The following is a 22,621-nucleotide window of genomic DNA, read 5'->3' as shown; positions in this document are numbered from 1 at the left end:
CCAAAAGCAGAATGTTTGTCTCGCCATTTGATCCAATAAAACAAACTCATCATCCAACATTTACATCCCATAATATACAATCTTTCGGTTCGGTTAGTATTACAAAGTTTTATCTGATTGTTTCAACCCATAATAGAATAATTTGTTTGACCATTTGATCCATTAATGCAAGCAATCATTGTCAAACTTTCCGATTCCATAGGTTTATACATCCGATCTTGTAGTAGGAAATGTTTATGTATGAGATTCAGTATTAGGACACTTAGAAATGGTAAATGATGGAGTGAGTGTGGTGTTCAAAACTTTTTAAAAAGATAGTTCCTAATCACAGTCAGTTATTTTGCAACGATCCGGATTTCGAGCCCTTTAGATCATCACCAGGTTGAAGGACTTCTACAACCACCTCTCTCGACATGAATTGCAAAAGTGAACCCGCCGATACCCCATCTTTAGGAACTCTGTCTTACTGTCTTATTCCAAAATAGAAAAATTGTTGTCCATCAGATACGATATTTTGATTGATAATGCAAATCATCACACTATCACATATAGTAGATAATCTTTATTCAACTGTGAGATTAAACTTTTTATAAAAGGTTTTTGTTGAAATGAAAAAGCTCGTGACACTAGGTTTTTCATTGGGGGCACTCTCAACACGACACGCAAGAATGGCACAATTACACAGAAGACAAACACTTTGAGCTCTGAAGATGATCTCAATAAAGATTGAAACATTGGCACGATAAAGAAAATATTTTTCTGAAACCTACATCACACCAGACCGCAACTCACGACTTCTGAATAATTATCGATTAACGGTCACTAATCACCATACATTGCAAGTAATGTTTAATTTAGTTTTACCTAGGCCTTAAGAAAAACTTTATATTGTTTTTGATTATATCCGAATGATATTATTTATTAGATCGAGTATATAAAAGTTCAAATAATTGAGAAAATAAGGGATTAGGTAATATGGCGTGGAGGACTTGTCGTTTAAGTAGACTGGATTTTCAGGAAGGGGAAAGTAGAAGACTTGGGCAGTATGGTTAGGATTGATTGAAAGCTTGATCTGGATCGTTTTGAAAGTGGGATCAGATCAGTTCGTTCTCGAAAGGAATTTTGATGACGCTGTGGATAGTGAGGTTTGTGAGGTAGTAAGAAGCCTCGACAATTTGTCTGTGGATTTTTGATTGTATAGGATTTGAGAGATAATCCATCGCTTGGTGCAACCCGACTGGTCTATGATATGTCCAAAGAAATCGTAGTGTTTTCTTGCATTAAATTTAATAGACTTTTGACCGTAAAAAGAGATATCGGTTATAAAATTGTTCGTAGTTGCCAGGTCTTCAGTGTAGTTGTTTGTAATGCAACTTGAGTCTCTTCTCTAGAGATTTTTTCTGATTTCAAAAGTAAATATACACTGAATAATTTTTTTCTCATTCAGTCTTGTCTTCCACTTTCCGCACCAGTTTTTGGTAAACTCAAGTTGTTCTTGCATGTTGAAAAATATATAAACAAAAACACGAGTGTTTTCATTGGCTGAATTAGTTTAGTAGATTAATAGGTTAATAAATTAGTCGTTTGAAATCGAAATTAAATAATTTTACTGTGCCATCATAAATAATTTTTTTTTCAACTTATTACTCTTTATGTAAGGCATTGGTTGAAATCAGAGTTGGGCAAAATCTAACTAATTCAATCATGATTAAGAATTTTGATTGAAGTTTAATCATGATTGAATTAGTCATGAGTAAATTAATTATTATATGATTTAATCATAATGAATTCAATCATGAGGTATGACTAAATCATATAAAGATTAATTTACTCATGATTAATTCAAATATGATTAAACTTCAATCAAAATTCTGAATCATGATTGAATTGTTTGATTTTGCCCAACTCTGGCTACAATGACCAACTTAGCAAAATCCAACCGGCTCCGGATAAAAATTTTGAGATGAGAGTCGTGCTCAAGGCCAACCTTCAAAAATTGTTATCATAAACGAAAACCAAGTTACATAATTACTCTACATGTCTATTTTATTACAATCAAGATCCCTAGATGGTGTATTTTCCAAATAATGTAGAAATCTCTCCTTTTAAGTGGAATAAATTTTAATTCAAAGAAATATTTTTTCCATTGATCGGTTATGTAAACATATTTACTTTTCAAAGCGTAGCTTGTTCTTGGATTTTTTTATTTTATTTTATTATTATTATTATCATTATTTTTTGGCTTTTCATAACGACGGAGTTATACTTATAATTGGATTGATTTTTGTTAAATAAGGCGTTGAAGGATTTTCGTTTTGATGAAATAAATTTCTGTTAGAAAATTTTTTAAAAGTGATGAAGTGTATTTTTCATTTTTTGAGCACCCATTTGAACATGATTTATCGAAATTTAGTCATGACTAACTATATTGTGACTAAATTAGTCATGCCTCGTATTTAATTACTAGTCATGACTAATTTAGCCATCAATCACATATGGCGACTAAATTAGTCATGCCTCGTATTTAATTACTAGTCATGACTAATTTAGCCATCAATCACATATGGCGACTAATGACTAAATTAGTCACTTACTACCAATTATGACTAACTGTCTGAGTGATCAATCATTAATCATTAGACATGACTAATTTTTGCCCAACACTGGTTGAAATGAAAATGCCATGAGCGGGGGGGGGTCGAATCCCATTTCAACCAATACCTCACATAAAGAAAGATTAATTAATTGAAAAAAGGTATTTGGACAATCGGACCACGAAATTTAATGGATATATAATAATGACCATCTTTAGTTTTAAAAGCTCTTTCCAATTATCCAACCCATTCGGCCTAACCAATGATTCGCATACGAAAGTAACATGGGTGGCAGTTTCTTCTTCTTCATTGGATATAACTGTATTGGATTTGTGTTTTCTTAAATGCCAGTGACCCCCCTACTGAGTTTACTCTACTACTATCTAGCTGTAGCATGGTTTGCCAGTTTGGACGAGAGTTTTTCATCAATGGGTTGGTATGTCTGGCAACTGTAGAGTTCATCCGAACTTCGTATGACCAGTTTGTCAGCTTGTTCATTACCAAAGTTCCTTTGTGCCCTAACACCCAAGATATTCTTAGAAAATTAAATTTTCCCAGGTTTTGGATATGTTGGTTACAATCACAGATTATTTAGGGTGGAACATTTTTACATGCTAAGCATAGTAGGGCCTCGTTGTTTTATGTTCTGATAGACTGACGTTACTGAGCATTTATCTTCGTTGATAGAGAGCAGTAGGAAATAGTAGTCTTATTAGTTATTACAGTCGTATCTAGACAATATACCAGTTTTGGTTTCATTTTCAAAGGTATGTTTGATGTTTTTTGTAATAACTTCGTTATGATGGGTTTCCGGTTTTTTTTTTATTGAGTGTAATTTCGTCGTGTTTGACCTCGTTTGTGAACCGCAACACTTCATTATAGAAACACGCAATTAGTGTAGTTTTTGAGTTTTCTTTGAAGGCTTTTTCAGAACCCAGTGATAACCAACCTCAGGATTGTGCGGTTGAGACTTGGTAGAAGTACCTACACGGAACCAGGAAAATTAACTTCTGTATTAAAAGTTAATAAGTACGGGATTGCAGAGCTGGTGGGTGTGATGGGTGTCGTTGAAATCCTTATCAAGGGAAGCCGGGCCAAGCAGAAATGTTTTTAATTAAAATATTTTGAGATAATTGGAATAATGGATATTACAACATATTGATCTGCCATGCTCTTTGCTTGAATCTTTTTCATGTGGCGAATTTGCCGAGGGCATTGTATTGATGATGCGCTATCAATCACAAAACCTCACAATGGGCAAAGTTTCTTGGTTAAAATAATTGATATAAAGTTTATGATTGATTTGGTCATTTGGCCGGTTTTCTAATCTACAAATTGCCATCATATTATTGATTAAATTATTGCAAATAATCGATTAAACATTTGAAGAATCATCGGCAGTTGACAGTTTAAAAAAGTCGTATTTTTTTGTGTTTTAAATATTTCAATTAGAATTAATTACGGTTTTTAGTTGAGATAAAAAAGTCAATGGCACGAGCGGGATTCGACCCCACGATCTTCGGCTTGATACGCCGCTGCTCTACCACTTGAGCTATCGTGACCTCTATCCACTCGGAAACCAACTTCCCATCTCAACCGCACCTTTTGAATTTTCCATCCTTTTTGCCATTTTTCAAATGTGTAATCGGGTTGGATTCTCGACGACAAATGAAATGGCCACGGAGAGCTTTAGAGAAGTATACTTCATTTTTAATCATTAAATTCACTAATTTCGTGGTCCGCTTGACCAATTAATATATTACAATTAATTAAGGTTTTTAGTTGAGATAAAAAGGATTACACGACGGAAGTTGGTGTCCGAGTGGATCGAGGTCACGATGGCTCAAGTGGTAGAGCAGCGGCGTATCAAGCCGAAGATCGTGGGTTCGAATCCCGCTCGTGCCACTGACTTTTCTATCTCAACTAAAAACCTTAATTAATTGTAATATATTAATTGGTCAAGCGGACCACAAAATTAGTGAATTTATTTCAATTAGATTGAAATTTTAGGAAAACGGCTTAGGAAGAAAGCGAAAAGTCACAATTGACCAATAATCGAACACACATTCAATAAAATTGTCACTCAAAAATGATAAAATCATACACAAATTTTCGTTTAAATCATAACAATCATGTGGTTCAAACAATAAAACGAACATTCCGTGGATCCCATAACTTTTTCCATATTTAGAATATGGAAACGGGCATTAGCTTATCGTGAATAAATACAAAGTTTGGAAGTAAGGAGAGAGATAGCGGCCAGGGGACTTTGCGGGTGCTTTTCTTCCTTGAGAACGGAGTTGCGACAACTCGTTGCTTACAGCGATTTCCCACCTGTTCCAAACTCGACAAGACATTTCTTAGCCGGGCCTACAAATCAGATATAACTCTTTTTGATATCTCGGGGGAAAAGATTAAAGCAATTTTTTTACACAGAGAGGTTTGATATTTAGAGTAAATGTTTAAAATGAGCTGTGTAGATTTAAAGGTAATTAGTTAATTTAGTATACATGCTATTTGCATTTTCTTCTTAACGTTTTGTCTCACGTTAAAACAAAAATTTGTTTAATCTAATCCCAAGAGGAAAATAGTTATGTTTTCATAAGATAAAACACATAAAAACTCTTAGATGAATTGGGTTTAAAGACGCTTAATCATGATACCCTGAAAAACAGAGAGGCAGAGAAAGAGATTGGGTAATTCGATTTTTTGACTTTTTCCTCTTTCAAAGCAAGCGAGTTATGCTTAAAGTCTTTGCAAGTAAGCCGGAAGATATTAAAAGATGGAATAAATTTCCATCTCTGACCTCTTTTATACTACTTGCCGGTTATATTTACGTTATTACTCTTACAATAAAATTGAACAACTTTGTAAAATGCCCGGTTTTTAAGTATGAAGATATTAGAGGGTAACCATTAAAAATAATGTATCTAACTAAATGAGGGGTATTCACGATCTTTGCGTTAACCGGTTAGGTTCTATTATAACGAGAAAAATGATGACGTGGACTTGTACGAATCGACATTGCTCAATCTAACAGGCCAGTGCCAATGTAATTGAATATGTAATCACATTGCTATCCGTTAGGGCATAGGTAACTAAGAGGGCAGCAATGAATCAATGAATTTAACAGCTGTTTTTTCTTTAGAAGTATTTTTATTCTTAAACACCCATTAATTAAATCAGACCAAATCATTCCTTTTGTTAATTTCTGACTTATACTCTCATTCATATTAGATACATCCCCTAACCTATAAAGTTGTAGGCTGTTAGACCTTAGGATACAAGTTAGGTATGTCGGCACGAAATGAAGCGTGTCATTTGTTAGTACTTCCAGTCCTGTAACTATCACCTATATGCTGATGAATCCCGAATATACATATCCTTCGACCCTTCCGATCTTCACTCCGCTACTCTCAAGATCCAAAAATACCTAAACTCCATCAACGAATGGGCCCATAAAAATTCCCTAGTCCTCAATCCGTCCAAATCCACCGCCATAATTATCGGGTCCAGGCAACTCCTCAATTCCCTCCCCAGCATCCCACCTCTCCTGCTAAATAACCATCCCATCCCCTTTTGCTCTTCGGTTAAAAACCTAGGAGTAGTCTTTTACCAAAACCTTTCCTGGCATTCTCACATTTCCCAAATACCCCGCCATTCCATTGCCTCCTCAGCCTGTTTCGTCGGTCCTGGCTTCTCTTACCTTTCTCCACCCACAAACTCCTTGTATCTTCCCTTATACTTCCTTTCTTCGATTATAGCTGTTTGGCATACGGTGGTCTCTCGGAGGGGGAGAACGTGCGATTGAAGCGTATTATGAATTGTTGCGTAAGATTTGTGTACGGCACCCCACGGGGATCCCGGGTGTCGGGGTTGTATTCCCAACTTTCCTGGCTATTCCCCTCCTTCCGTGCACAGTATTGCCTAGGTTGCTTTCTTTTCCAGTCCATCCACACTCGTCGTCCTCCTTAATTCAACTCCTCACATCTCACTCGTAAGACCCGCTCATTCCCAATCGACCTTATTCTTCCGCAACATACAACCCATACCTTCGAAAGATCCTTTGATCCGAGCCGCTAAACTCTGGAACTCCCTTCCCCTTCCTATTCGTCACGCTGCCTCCTTTTCCTCCTTTAAATCCCACCTGTATAATCACCTCCTCTCTCTCCAAGCAGAGACCTCACGTTAACATTTGTTATTTTTGTTTAATATTCTCGTAATTTTTACTTCTGTCCTGCTTTATTGGTATACATTGTGCCAAGATTTCTCTTTTTTTCTTTTTCTTTTAACTTCATAGAAGGAAATTCCTTTACTTAGTTCATGTGAATTATTCTTAGGGGACACCAGTCCCAGAATAAAGTTATTTTTCTTCTTCTTCTTATTCTTCTACTTTTCGAGTGGATAGATAGCATTTTGAGAATGAAAGAGTTGATTAATTTTCCTTTTTTATTAACTTCTGGAATCTTACAATTTAACCGAAATAAACCAAAACAAACAACAACAAGCCTTCAAAGACTGTTATAGCTTTATTTTTGGTTCTACCAATCGCCACGTGCAGCATTGCGGAAGAATTAACGTTTAACATACTAAGAAAAGAAGGAGGCGTTCACGATATTACTGGACATTTCCCTCTTCGAATTAACACGAGTTTACATCTTACAAACATCGTGAACACCCCTTTTGCCTAATTTATCCCTCAAGTAAAATATTTTACGTTTTTTTATCCTATCCTGCTCAAGCCGCTTTTTCCCATCCCACGAACCGTCCACGTCGCCTGAAACACGAGGCCCCGTGACCTCCTCGCCTGAACCCGGTAACAAACGGAGTGCGCAATGGGGCACGTGTCCTTCAGGTGAAATGCTGGTCGTAGTGTTAGTGTTTTGCCCGGGATTTTATACCAACAGAAAAATTGTAAGGTATATGTACCTTTTTATGGTCGACATTGCTTAAATAATTGCAGACATGTAACGCACAATCAATTCGGAAATGTATATACATAATTAAAAACGAGAGTAGAGAACATACCCATTGATAGCATGCACTCCAATGATGTTAAAAGATCGGTCTAATTAATTGTGTCTTTATCACTTTTAATTTCACTGTGTAGGAGATCTCGCGGTCATCGTCTCTTCAGTCTGCGGAGAGGGTTCGAAGGGGATTCGTCGAGATGCGATGTTTAGGATGTACGGTGGTTGGGAAGGTTTTATGAAATTTGCGATAACGGAAATGGATTTCATTTTAAACGAAAGAGATTTTGAAGAATGCGTGTGTTGTTACGTTCAATATATAAAATGGAGGATCGAGGATATTTCGTAGGATTTTTTAAGGATTGAGCAGTTCGAATGCGGCGGATGTTGGAATATTTCAATTAACCATACGCCTCTAGTATGTAAGTCATGTTTCAAAGCAGCCTTTTATTTTTGAGAGGTGAATCAGAACGTTGTGTCTTAACTTCTGACATGTCTGTCGTGTGTGAGGATTTCACGTCAATCGTTCTTCGGTACAGTCCGAGGTACAGCATTTCGTCACCAGTTGGGAACAAATATTATTTAAGTAAAACCGAGGGGAGATCTTATTAAAGAATGTGAAGGGAATGTGGGTGGTTTTGTCTGGGATAAATTTTCTTTTCTTTTCACACCAAGACTCTATTAATGTGTGTTGCTGGTTTCAAGTGGAAATGACAGGATCGCAGTCACTATAGAGAATTGCTGTATCGTCTACAAATGTGACTGTGGTGGGTTGAGGATGTAATTGATGCTGGGTACAGTTGATCAGTGTGGAGGCCAGAACTCTACCCTGAGGGCCACCAGCCTTGATAGAGAAATAGGCTTAGAGGAAATTGCTTTCAATCTCTCGGAAAAACCTACTGGGCATTATGAGATAGTAGGTGAGCAAAAACAACAGCCCAGCTACGAAACTCGATCAAAGCTTGGATTGCTGACAGGCTCCAGAACGGTAGTGCTCCATCTCAAGGGAGGAAGAAGTAAGCCTACCACGCGATGGCACTGTTGGACAGTTGGATGAAAGTTGCAAAAGGCAAATGGTCTGGGATTTTATTCTGAGAATTCAGGTTTGGAAGAATTCTTTTCAATAGCTTTTCTAAAATTTTACCCAAAATGGGTAGTTGATTTACTGGCCTATACGATTTAGTAAAATGTGTTTGGTTTTTGTTTAAAGTACACATTCCGCATTCCGAATTGTACGAAGAACAAAACAATAGGTTAAGAATATGGTGGTCTTTCGGGGAAGGTATTGGGGAACTTTTGGAGTAATAAGATCAAAGCATTGTTTGATTTTAGATAATATGTGATAGAATAATGGTCAAAATGTAAAAATGCGTTTGGATAATGGAATCGGTGAGTAAATATTCTAAGATTATTATTCGGAAATCGTGAGATGCGATCTGGTGTGACGTAGGCTTCAGAAAAACATTTTCTTTATCGTGCAACGTTTCGATCTTTATTGAGATCATCTTCAGGGCCTGGGATTTACAAACATTGTTTAAATTTAACAAATACATGTAGGATGTGGAAAAAAGTGAATTATACAATGCAAAAAAATATTTTTTATATTCAATCAAAGAATTTCTACTCACCCAAAGGGTTTGTTTTCTGCGTAATTGTGCCTTCTTGTGTGCCGTGTTGTTGACATTCACTAATCACCACACATTCTCCGATAAGTTATGTATAAGTATGGTATATGATGTTGGCTTGTGGGGTGAGGACCGTGGTCAGGTAAGAGGCAAAAGCATTCGCTTTCTTCTCGTCTGACTTGGCTCAATTGTTGTCGACTTGACGAAGCGGGTTAGATATTTTGTGGTAAGATAAGAGAATTTCAGCTGCCGCCCAGATCGATTTATTATCTGTTGTTAGTGATTTAGTAAAGAGACTGAATCGGTCGGAGGGGTAAGCTTGTATTTCCATTGTCAATTGATGTGTTAGTTTATTGATTTTCGTTTGTCTTAAAGATAGTTCTTTGCCATTCCTGACCTGTTTGTCTCTTTCATCTTACGAGGTAGCTAATACGAACGGGTTCGTTAATGTGCCGACAATGTTTTGTGTATGTATAGATTCAGGTATTGATGTCAATTGTTTGATTGCAGTTTTTATTTTACCGTGTGTTATGGGATTTATTTTCTGCTGCAAGGGTATTCCAACTTGTTTCCAATGTACTGGACCGTGTTGTAATGTAGCTCTAGGGGCAGTTGAAATGGGATAGGTGTCGATAGTTAATAAAACAGGACTGTGGTCGGATGAGAGATCATTAAATGTACATAGTTGTGATGTGAGTTGGGATTTAACGAAGAAATCTAAAAGATTAAAACAGATAAGTTGCAAAAAGTATTTTACTTCTAATACTTTTAGTATTACAACATGATTTACATTACGATTTATATTTATAATAAGAAAATTATTTTAAAATGAATATATTGTCTGGAATATTTATCGAAATTTCAATTAAAAAATTAAAAATTTATTTACTTTAACTGCGCAAATGGAAAAAATAATCTATTTTTGATAAGTGAATTGAATTTTATAACTTTATCAATATTTTTGAATCAATAAAATGCATTCTTTAATTAAAAATGCAATAACTAAACAATAACAAAAAAATTAACTATTCTTTTTAAGGTCTTGGTTGTGATAAAAAAGTCAGTGTCACGAACGGGAATCGAACCCACAACCTTTGGCTAAATACGCTGCTGCTCCACCAATTGAATTCGATCCTCCCGGACACCAACTCTCCATCTCTTTTTTGTTTCAACCAAGACGTTAGAAAGTATAATCAATTGTTTGAAAGAAGTAACGGTCAAGTGTTTAGTGTCTGGGAGTTTTGTGGCCCTGAAAAGGGCCGGTGTTGTATAGTTAAGGCGTGACGATGAATCGTGGCCGAGACCGTGTGCTGGCGCCGTTGGTGGTGGTCTGTGACCATGAGTCTACCGTTGGCTGAGGTCCAGGGGCCGTGAGTCGGCTGACTCCACAGAGGCCGAAGGTTTTGGAGTACAACAATTAGCCGAGGGGCTGCGTTTGGCGTTTATAGCCAAGTCGGCTGCTAGAAGGCGAGATCAGGCTGACGCAGAGAATACTTGCCGTCGTCGACGGTGTTCCTTTGGTGAGATCTCGTCAGGTTGACAAGTCTCTTGTCGTTGTTGCCGATGTTGGTTACATTAGTGACGTATGAGATCTCGTCAGGTTGACGAGTCTGGTCAAGAGAGGCAGAGCCTTTGCTTATATAGGAAAGAGCTCTACTCCTATTGGCTGCAGAGTGAAGGGCGAGAACATTCCATAAGTCGTAGTGGCATCTAGCGGTAACTTGTGGTAGCTTCAAGTGGCCACTGCAAAGTGATTACGAAAACGTAAATGGATTAATATTTAAAAAGTAAAAGAAGTATCATTTCACGAAACAGCTCCCCGTGGCCACTTCGTAAGTCGCTGACAATCCAATCCGATTACACGACATTTTAAAATGGGAAAAAGAGGGAAAATTCGAACGGTTGTAGGTTGAGATGGAGAGTTGGTGTCCGAGAGGATCGAAGTCACGGTAGCTCAGGTGGTAGAGTAGCGGCGTATTTAACGGAAGTTCGTGGGTTCGAATCCCCCTCGTGACACTAACTTCTTTTATCTCAACCAAGACCTTAGAAAGAATTATTAATTGAAAGAAGTAATTTTGCCAATTGACTACGAAAACGTAAATAGATTAATAATAAAAAAATAAATTTTTAAAACTATTTATAAACATAATATGATGTTTAGGTTTTTGTGGGACATGCTTGCAGAATTTCGACAGCAAACTGGCTTAACGATATGTTCAGTGCAAGCAAGCCGAAACACGTTTATCAACAGACCAATAGCGAGTACAGGCGGACCAGAGACGATCAATTTTGATCAAATTGCTCTGAACAGTCCATTTATTGGCTGGCGCTCAAAGCAATTTGACTATAATTGAATCGGTTCACTAACGGCCAAGGAAGGTTTACTCTATATTCTATTCTACAATTTCCAACCCGAGGAAAGAAAGCAGTGCATAATTGTTCTCCTTCGTCTATCGTCCCGGTCAAATTTATCTTTAGCCTTCTTTCCGGCAAATTAGGCCAGAACGTACTCAATTAAAACATTATAATGAGACGTAGACACGATTCAGCCGTAACCGTGTGCGGTTTGCGATCAGTCGAATAAGCTATAAAGGATTGTGAAGTACTTAAAGGCAGCGTTCCAATTTAATTAAAAGCCTGCGAATATCAATTAAACGGACGCTCGATTCAAATCTAGGGTGATTCCGTTTTTCAAAGCTACGTCATGAAACAGTCTTGCAATTAGTTAATTGTTTTACAAAGGGAAACCTGGTGGAAATGTATTTACTTTTTAATTACTTTACACTTCAAATTATTGAAGACGTTTAGATTTTTTTTAACTTGAAACAGACTAACACAAATTAAAATGAAACTGCCAAGCTGTTTGTAAACTATTATTACTTTATGGTCTATAAAAAAACGTTTGTTGTAATGTTAATATTGAATCATTCAACGTTTACAGATCATATAGTTGGCAACATTGCTACATCAAAAATATTGACAATGTGACTCCTATAAAAAATCTTTTAAAAAAGATTCTTACTCAGTACAGTTAGTAGTTTTCACGATCAGGATTTCAAGCTTGTAGCTCATCATCAGGTTGTATCCTCATGAATTGTAAGATTGAACTCGTTGATCCCTACGATGATAGTGATCGTTGATATTAATTAGTTAATTAAATTTTTAATTTTAATTTTATTTTTTATTTTTCATTAATTAATAATAAAATTAAAAGATACCTTAATAATAGTTTATTAAATTAATTAATTTGATTATTTTGAACTTCTAATATTACTTATTACATTATTTATGCATTTATCTCAATGTTCAATTTTACGTTGTTTAATTTCAAATTTCTCCAACCTATCTCCCCAACCCTCCCGTTGTTGAAACTATGTAATACTGTTGTGTTTAAATTTAAATTGTGTTTTGTTTCTTTTAGATGGTCCATAAATACTGAAAATTTGTTCGATTTAGGCAAGTGTTTTTTAACTCTGGTTTGAATTTCTCTACCACTTTGTCCTAAATACAGTGACTCACAGATTCGTTCACAGCCGAATGCAAATTGGGTTATATCATTATTTACTTTACAAAACAATTGTAGGACATCAAATAAACGTAGTTTTTTAAATAATTTTATTTATCTTAACACAAAAAACACCCAAAAAATTAAATTGTCCCTTTATCATGATTGTGTCATAGAAAGTCCTTTAATATTTTGTATGCCCTCCTTTGGCTTTCAAAACTGCATCAGTCCTTCTGGGCATACTTCTCACTAGATTTCTGTACTGGTCTGGACAAATAGGTCCCATTCCACTTGTGTTTTTTCCCAAAGTTGATCGACCTTTGAAGCGTCTCCTGCAGCATTGGCTAAAGATTTTTTAGTGTTCCCCGCAAGTGCTCAATTGGATTAAGGTTAGGTGACTGTGGGAGCAATTCCATGACATGAAAACCACGATCAGCAAACCACTGCTTGGTCAGCTATGGTTTCTCCACTTTTCCCGTCGCTCTTAATCCGGCCTCAAGTAAACATCTCCGTTTATTTCAGCACTGGCATCCATATTATCATTATCACGCGGCCTACGGTGAATTTGGACAGCATTGTCAACCTGTCCTGATCGAACGGAATCGTAGATACAACGCCTTTTGGCCTCAAAAATTTTTGTTTTATGACCACTCCTCTTCTTTTTAAAACAACTATCGTAAATTCCGGAAGATATTTCAGGTTTTGTTATTACCCCACTAATAACAATTTATATTTTTTTGAAATTTCATGATAAGGAAGTCCTTCTTGTAGAGAAGGTATTATTTGATCTTTCAAAAATGTTGAAAATGGCTTCATATTGTAATTAAACGGAATAGATCATAACCATTAAGGAAAGGAAATATTTTCAATATGTAAGAAAAATAACTAAATTGATGATACCTGATAACAAATTTAAGACGAATTATTGAATGGTTTTTGCTAAATTTGCAATGAAGTAACCCGAGTCATAACATAAATAAACTTTATTTGGGTGAATGTTTGTTTACCAACAGTTCAACGAACTCAATCCTATTGCTGTTGTCTGGATTAAAAAATACGGGATAGAAAATTGTTTACTGATGTGAACAAATATGTCAGTTACTGTATATAAATCGTAATCATTTCAATTTAGTTGGTAAACCCTGCTTTTTTCCAAGTTGTCAACCTTGTCTTTAGGTTTTGGGAGGATATTACGAAGTGAACACGTACCTCTAAAAGCATCTTTAAAACTTTCCTGTATAAAAATTTTACTACTACTTTTTCTGATAATTCTCCAATGAATGGCAAACAACAGAAACCTAATAGTTCATTTATGGTGGGGTGGCTGAGTCCTCCCGTTGCTTCTTTTAAAATTTATTTTTTTAACTAGCAACCTAATGGGTATCCTACCAGATCCCTTTTGCCGTTTTTGCGAAATAAAAGAAGAAACGGCAAGGCACTACCTCGCAGAGTGTGATAGGTATGCTAGGTCTAGATTTGAAATCTTTGAAGGAGAGGACATCACCAATTCACTCCCCGAGATTAAATGGTCCAAAATCTTGGTTTGTGAACAGGTCTAAGAGGTTTATGCAGGACACGTGAGCCGACCAAGTCCCGGACCTTCTAGGGATGGGGTACGAGTCTACCCAGGCATTTAACCCCTCGAGTCTTGGACGGCCACGCTGCATGGGTGTGTGTGTGTGTGTATATATATATATATATATATATATATATATATATATATATATATGTATATATACATATAACTAGCAACCTACCAATAAATATTTCTTGATATCCATTGTTGTTTACTAACGTTTTAATAGTTTTTAATTCTTTTTTATAGTTAGTTGGTGCTAATGAGAGTTTTAACATATGGTCTATGAGCCAAATGAAAACAGCAGCTTTTTGGGTCCATGGGTGAGAAGAATCCGCTGGTATCATGGTGACTGTAGTTGTGGGTTTTCTATATACGTCTATTTCAGATAGGTGGTTTAAAATGGACAATTTTACGTCTAAAAAGATTAGACAACCATCTTTATTAATTTCGAATTTCCCATAAAAAATTTATATTACGGTGTAGAGAATAAAAAGTTCAAGGAATTCTTTCAGTTCTTCTAATTCCCGACTATGCATAAACTAGTACATATAGCGTTTCACAGATTTAATTAATTTGTTGTTTGATTTGAAATTTTTCTTTTCAAAATTATCCATGAATATTTAAGCGCAAAGTTGGAATAATTGACACCCCATTCGTAACCCTTTCAATTCATCAAATTTATCATTGAATTTACAGTTATTAGATAGTAGGCATATATTTAAGAGGTCTATCATATAATTTTTTACAACTTCGTAAATATAATTCCCGTAGGTTTTTGTTTTATGAGTTTTATAAATTCTTTAACAGTGTTATTTGTGAATAAATTAGTAACATCAAATGACACGTAAACAGAAATGTTAGGTATATTGATAAAATAATTAAATAATATCAATAAAATTAAATCTGTCGATATTTTATCCATATCGTCGGGAACATTAGAGGATATCAAAGAATTCTTCCAACTAATTAATTCTTTACACCGCATTATAAAATTTTCATTAGAAATGAATAAAGATGGTTGTTTAAACTCACTGGCTCTTAACACGACACACAATAATGACACACCTACACTAAAAACAAACACTTTGAGTGAGAACAAATACTTTGATTGAGTCTAAAATTCTAGCATTGTATAAATTTATTTTTCACATCCTACATGTATTTGTAAAATTTAAACCATGTTTATAAATCCGAGGTCCTAAAAATGATCTCAATAAAGATCGAAACGTTGGCACGATAAAGCAAATGATTTTCTAAACCTACGCCACACCAGACCGCATCTCACGATCTCTAAATAATCATTAATACCTAGTTTTACGCTTAATAATGAGCATTACCTCCACTGGCCTCGCAAGTATTATGAATACTGGTTAATAATCAAGCGGATTTCCTCTTGTGAGATTGAATTCCAGGCCCAAAGAGCAGTTTGAAGCTGTTCCATCATATCCGGACACAAAATAATGGTGCAGCCCTGAGGGCGTGGCAACCTCTCTAAAGCACAAGCTGTACTCGTGCCGGCATGGGCAGCGGGTTCCTTATCAGAGGCACACGAGGGTTAGCGTACCACATCTTGTCTGCATAGACGGAAGAGGGTGCATAACCATCTGTTCGAATGTTCCAAACTCCAGCCCCTGTTTGACTGGGAATGGATTTGTAGTGGTACGTAGTGACCCCCTGGCGGGAAGAGGCTGTCTTCTACCTGTGACCTTCGCACGAAACTTGTGTATGACCAACCCGGCCTCACGAGATACGGCTGATCGGACGGCAGCGTATAAGCGTTGAGGAGGCTATGATTATGCTGAAAAGTTCCTCGATTGCGTGAGTAGTGGCGGATGGGAACGGGTAGTGAATCGGTTGCTCCTGCTCGAGTATGCTTTGCACGGAGGTGTAGGCTGAGCTCGATTGGAGGTTTTTACCTTAGGCGGTACTCCTATAGGAGGTGGTAAGCAATTCCACTTTACACAAACCCTCGGCCGGAGCGGACCCGGTAGTTCCTACGCTGTGGAAGCCTCAACACTCTGGGAGGTAGAGTGGCCTTCTCTACCTAGGGAGTGCGCGGGAGACCAGGCTGATGTATTTCGGCTTAGGTAACCCCTTTGCGCGCGGCATACGGTCTGATGCTTAATGAAGACCCGACCACTCGAAATGGGCCAGCGGGGAGCGAGGTTGTCTTGGGCCTTCGAGGCTGAGTTGCCTCTACACCAATGCTGCGGCAATAACACCATTCTGTCGTGTGTGGAGGTGCGTCAGCTCTCTTCTTGAGAATCAAAACGTCCGATAAGGACTAGGCTAGGTGTTAAAGATCCTCATTGTTCTTTTTAGGACGACCGAGTATACGGGAAAGACTGTTTCATCAAATCACGTAAGTGTTTTATAGAATTCAGCCAATTCATTTTGATAAACCTTAATATGAATCGGGCTATTTGTACCTTCGAGCAGTTAATGTTGTCAAGTCTGTTTGATAATCAGTTTGGTACGGGCACGGACGTTGCTTCCTCCCCCATACCCTATCTTACTGTCTTAGAAAAGGCATGGCACACGAAGAAAACACGGTCATCTGATGGCCACAAACCAAACCGGCACTCACTTGCGGCAAGAACAACCTCCTATTGTTGTGTCCATGCGATATGCTGATTAGCCAATCGCCTTTCAACTCGATACTTCTCCTGTAGTAGACAGCCAAATGCGGCTTGAGCTAGGCTATTCTCACGAAGCCTACTGATGTTTTAAAGCTCACCCCATTACGGATTGTTTCGAGTTGACTACCTATCAAAGAAGCCGTTAAAATGATGGTTCCGTAAGGCGGTAAGAACTATATAACGATTGTCTCTACCCGTCTACATCGCCATCGATCGCTACCCTCGTTTTGATTGAGACTTCCGGTCGGCCTAAACCGTTGTAGACCATCGTGGATGGTAGAGCGCGGCACTCCCAAAACTTTGGCTATTCAATCCGTCGTTGGTCAACCATCTTCCTGGGCGAGATCTTCTCAATTTGAAACCATGCATTTAAGAAAAACCCTCAAATTTATTGTTTCACAAAAGAAAACAATTTTAAAAAACCAATTAACTCAATCGATAAATTAGCTCTGGAAAGGATGAAATTGAACTGATTTTCTTTATTTTTAATGTTGATGAAGAAGAAATCGACCACAACGATTAATGTGTTTAGGTTCTTTTCTGGTCAGGTAGAGATAGAAGTAGGCTCTGTGATCACTTACTAAGCTTTCGTCCTTTATAAGACCTTCATCAGTGCCTGAATAAACATTACGACATTACATTAATTCATTAATTACAAGTTTTTTGATTTGTTTTAACTTACAGAATCCTATTTCTCATATTAATATTACAGAATGACGATAAAACCCTGACGACATCGACTACGAGGTCTCGAAGTACATGAGGTTGGTTAAGTTGAAATTAAGACAAATTTTTACAGTTTTTTCAAGAATGTGGTCTCCCTAAAATGCAGTCCATTCGATAAAGAAAGCTTTATACATAGGAGGTAATTCTCCTTGCACAGTTCCAATCCAATGCCCCCACAAGTCAAGAAGCCAATTCCTTATTTACAATCTATACTAGGTCTTTTGAGCAATAATTACATTTAAAATAATAACTATTACAATAACAATAATTTATCTATATCTATTTATCTATCTATATATATTTAAATAATACCACTTTACAGTTGGTTATGTGTTGATCCTGTGTTAGAGGGAGATTTACGAAAATCCAGGAGATTCGAGTAGATCGAACTGAGACCAGAAATATATGTACGTATATTACATGTATCGTTTGTAGCAATAAATAGCACTTCTTTAAAACAACGTCTGTCTTTATTTTAAATCTAAAGCGTGTAAGATATAAGTTGTAAGGATTAGTAACATTCTGGATAGTTAAATAAATTGTGAATGTTGTAGTTTATTTAAAGTGAATTATTAATTTTGATACCTCGTTATTATGGAAAACAAACAAATACACGGATTTGTCCAGTCTTTGAGTGTATTTATGTTTGAAAATATTTTTTACTAATAAATCTAGCATACACGGCGAATTAGGCCAACAACAGTAACGTCATATTATTCAAATCGTATGTCATATATGCCGAGGTAAAAATGGTAAATTAACACTTAATATAAAATTAAAAATAAGTCCTCTTTTGTCTATAGAATATGCAAGGAATAGGACTTTTCATTTTTCTTTAACTGTTCATTCAAAATATTTATGTGAATATACTGCAATATTAAAAATATATTTATTTTTAAAATTAACTATCTTTTTTTCTGAATAGGATCCAACTGACGGATTGATGATCACAGAACAATTTTTATATAATGCTTAAATTATGTAATTATTAATATTATATTCATTTATTTTAATAGTAAAACTTTCAACCTTCAAATCTAAAGAATTTTTGCGAGTTTAACATCATAATACATTGAATTAAAAAATTAAATTAATTAAAAATTAATATTAATAATTATTAAATTAAATTAATTAGAATTAAAATTAATTAATAAACGAGTTTTGGATAAAAAATTGATCTTGGACACAAATCATTACTTTGTCCTTTCTTCAAACATACAACTGTCGATATGGCACTTAATGGTATTCACTTTGTACAAAAATATTAACACTTCGGATTTATACAGTAATTTATAACTGACTACTAGTCGGTATAAGGTAAAGTTCATTAGAATGCAACTTTTGTCACTTGTCATAGAACTTTCATCCTGAGGTCTTTTTCTTCTTTTATTAGATTTATGGGACTTCTCACTTTTGTAACGAGCAGTCGTTTAAGGGGGCCAAGTTGGAAACTGTACATTTGTGAAGATCGACAGGGTATGGTTACATATTAAAGTTTACTCTATGGACAGAAAGTACTTCAATATATTGGGTTGTCCGGAAAATAATGCAGGATTTTAAGTTTTCATTAAAAAAAATCTATATAAAATATTCTGTTTACGTTTACAGGATTACTCATTTNCGGGATTTAATAAGTTACCAACACGTTGGGAGAAATGTATTGAGAGTATGGGAAATTATTTTGATTAAAGAACATTGCTTTAAAGTAACTAGTTTCTTTTTTTTTTTTAATACCAAAATCCTGCATTATTTTCCGGACAACCCAATAGAAACGATTGATTTTCTAAGAAAGTTTCTTTCGAATTTTACCTCTCTTTTTCAGCTTTTACCGGATATGTTAATAGTTTAGTAGTTTATTTTATACTAAATTAAAAGTTAAAACATGTATAGCAATAAACATTTTAATTCATCGTTTATCTTCGAAGTTACGAACACAGCCTTCCTAATATTTAAATGCACTTTTTCTGTATGAGAGATAGAAAAAATAAAAAAAACATTTCAGCAATCTACAGATTATATCAATATTCATCTTTTGGTAATAAGAATTGTTTTATATTTTATTTTCTGCGGTCTGTAATAATTAGATTTTATAATTAAACACTTTCAATTAAAACCAATTAAATGTTATTTGCATTCTCGTTACTCCAGAAGGATATAAATGGCATCTGTTCAACTAGGTCGCTCGTCCCTTCTTCAATATTATTTGCGTATCAATCGATAATAGTTGCAATCATGTTTATTGAAAAAAAGTTTTTAATTCTTTCTTTGAATTATAAGGTATGATCATTGGCAGCGTTGTAATATTTATGTTTAAACAGCATACTTTTTGATGTGATTATGCTTTATGTGTAATAGAAAAGTTAATCTAAACATAGTCCACAGATTGAACGATTAAAAGTTAGGAGAGAGAGGTTTCGGTCCAAAGACGGTCAAAATTTGTAGATCCCATTTTCACTGCAATAGATGTAGAGATGATGATATTGTGGGAGGTTTAGGGGCCGACAAACAGCTGAGAGCATCGCCGGCGGTCTACCTAGTTTTACATCTTTTAGGTCTTTCACGCGTATTTTTCAACCTGCGGCTATTTAAGCGGCCCGATCTATTACTGACTCTCTGTTTTGATATGCAAACTAAGTCGTTATCCAAAAATGCTAGCCTCTCATCATGTATCTACACCACTTGACGCCCCTGGCGGGAACTTAGAGAAGAGGCTGTTCTTTTATCTGTGACCTACGCCCGAACACTTGCGTATAATCATCGTTATAAACTCGGCCTCACGGGATACGAAGGATCGGACCATCGAAGCATATAGTGTTGAGGTTAGACTACGCTGACAGAGTCCCTTGAATATGTGAGAAGTGGCGGATGGGAATGGATAGTGGTCGGTTTTGCCTACTCGAATTATGTAATGTACACGAATGGCGACCTTTACCGAAGACAGTCACGTCTAGGGAATGGTTAGCAATTCCACTTAAATATAACCGCGGTCAGAGAGGATCCGGAAGTTTCTACGCTAGCGGAGCCTCAATACTCTGGGAGATAGAGTGGCCTTCTCTATCTAGGGAGGGCGCAGGAAAACAAGCTGATGTATTCGGGCTTAGGTAGCCCTTTGCTCGCGGCATATGGTTCGATGCTCAATTCGGACGCAACCACTCGGAATAGGCAAGCGGGGAGCGAGGTTCGTCTTGGCCCTTCGGGGCTGGGACAGCTTCCAACGCTGCGGCTGTAACACCATTCAGTCATATGGGAAATGCGTCAGCTCTCATCTTGAGAATCAAACCGTCCGATAAGGCAAAATCGGGCAGGTGCGGACGTTAAAGACCCTCATTGTCCTTTTAAGTCGACAGAGTATTTGGGAATGTACTTACACCTTTTTCAGCATGTCTATATAATTAGTCTATGGATCTGTGGGCTTCTACACCGAACTCTTAGAAGAAGCAGGTTTTCCTAACTTGAGACTCTACACGTGTGATCAGGCCTGACGGCTAGGTGCGCACGCTAAAAAACCTCAATGTTAAAAGACATTGCGATCCCAGTGGGAAACGAATGTACCTACACCATCTGTCAACAACAGAATATACACAAAACATACAATATACAGCGCAGACGGGAACCCCACCATCCCCAACCGTAACCCGCCACGGCAAAGCGACACCCCGCAGGACACTAGGACTTCTATTTGACAGTCCATGTGCTCCGTCCAAGAACCACCGACCACAGGCACCATGCCGCGGAAAACACGCACCACTTCAGACAACGACACCGGTCGCCAACTGATACAAATATCTTGTGACCATTCAATTCCTAAAGTGCAGGATGTTCCTCGGGCGGGGTTTTCTTTCACGCTAATAAGTTACTTTTACACTCTAGACATCACACACTCACCCCATAATTCAAAATAATCATGTTGAACACCCCCTCAAGCTGATAAATTACATTCATTCTAAATTGACACAGACACAACACAAACCGATAAACATTTTAAAATCCATACAGCCTTGAGGTAGCGGAACAGCAAACTGTGCTGCCGCCGTGCCCCAAACTAAGCCCAGGTCCGTCGATATATCAAACTATTTCTTCTAAACGTCAAAACTTTTACAATTGAAAATATCCTCAATCTTTATGTTATTCTGTATATGGGCAGCTATGCGTATAGTATTTTCCTTTCCAATGCGTTCTCTTTGGAACAAGGACCGACGTCTGTATTAACATGCCCCAGTTTGGCAATTTTGTTTACATGTTTACGAACCTAGTGGGTTTTTTTCCATTATCTTTACTGTATTGGAAATTAATAGTTGTACATCCGCAGGGAATACAGGTTGGAAAGTATCGTGGGGTCTTCCGGCGGCTTCTTTCCATGAACTGTCTGCATTTTTTCCCGCTATCCCCATTCGGAAAACATATGCCAGCATCTTTTTTCCCAATTCCGTCGATCCTTTTGAACTTTTCTTTTATGTTATGTTTTAGAAAGTCCACGGAGGTTCTTCTCATGTTTTGGTCGATAAAATGAAAAGGAGTTGTGGTTTTTGGCTACATCGTTAGGGATATGGCGATTAGTTCCGACGAAAACATGCTCGCCGTGGAAGGGAGTGGCAAGTTTTTGATTTCGCCTTCCATGTTAATGGCACATTCCACACCCACTGCCGTTTTGGATCTGGTATCTTTTAGGGCTTCAAATATTACTTTATATATGGGATATATGGTTGTTCATTAATTTTACCACGTCCCACTGTACGACGAAGACATCAAGTCAGTTCGTCAAAAAGTCAACTGAATCGATGTAACTATATTCATTTGATTCCGCAATAATCTTAGGTGACGCAGCAAAATTAAAACTTTAATATATATTAAATTGATTACATATTTTATAAAAATAATTTAGTTTAACATAAAGCTTTCATATAATAACCATTTAAACTAAACCTCTTAGAGTAATCTACGAAGAGACGATAAATCAGATTAAATACTGCCTGTTCATGCCAC

This window comes from Cimex lectularius, unplaced genomic scaffold (genome assembly GCF_000648675.2).
Source record: "Cimex lectularius strain Harlan isolate CLEC.00 unplaced genomic scaffold, Clec_2.1 scaffold41, whole genome shotgun sequence".
NCBI lineage: Eukaryota > Metazoa > Arthropoda > Insecta > Hemiptera > Cimicidae > Cimex > Cimex lectularius.
This window is presented reverse-complemented; position numbering follows the sequence as displayed.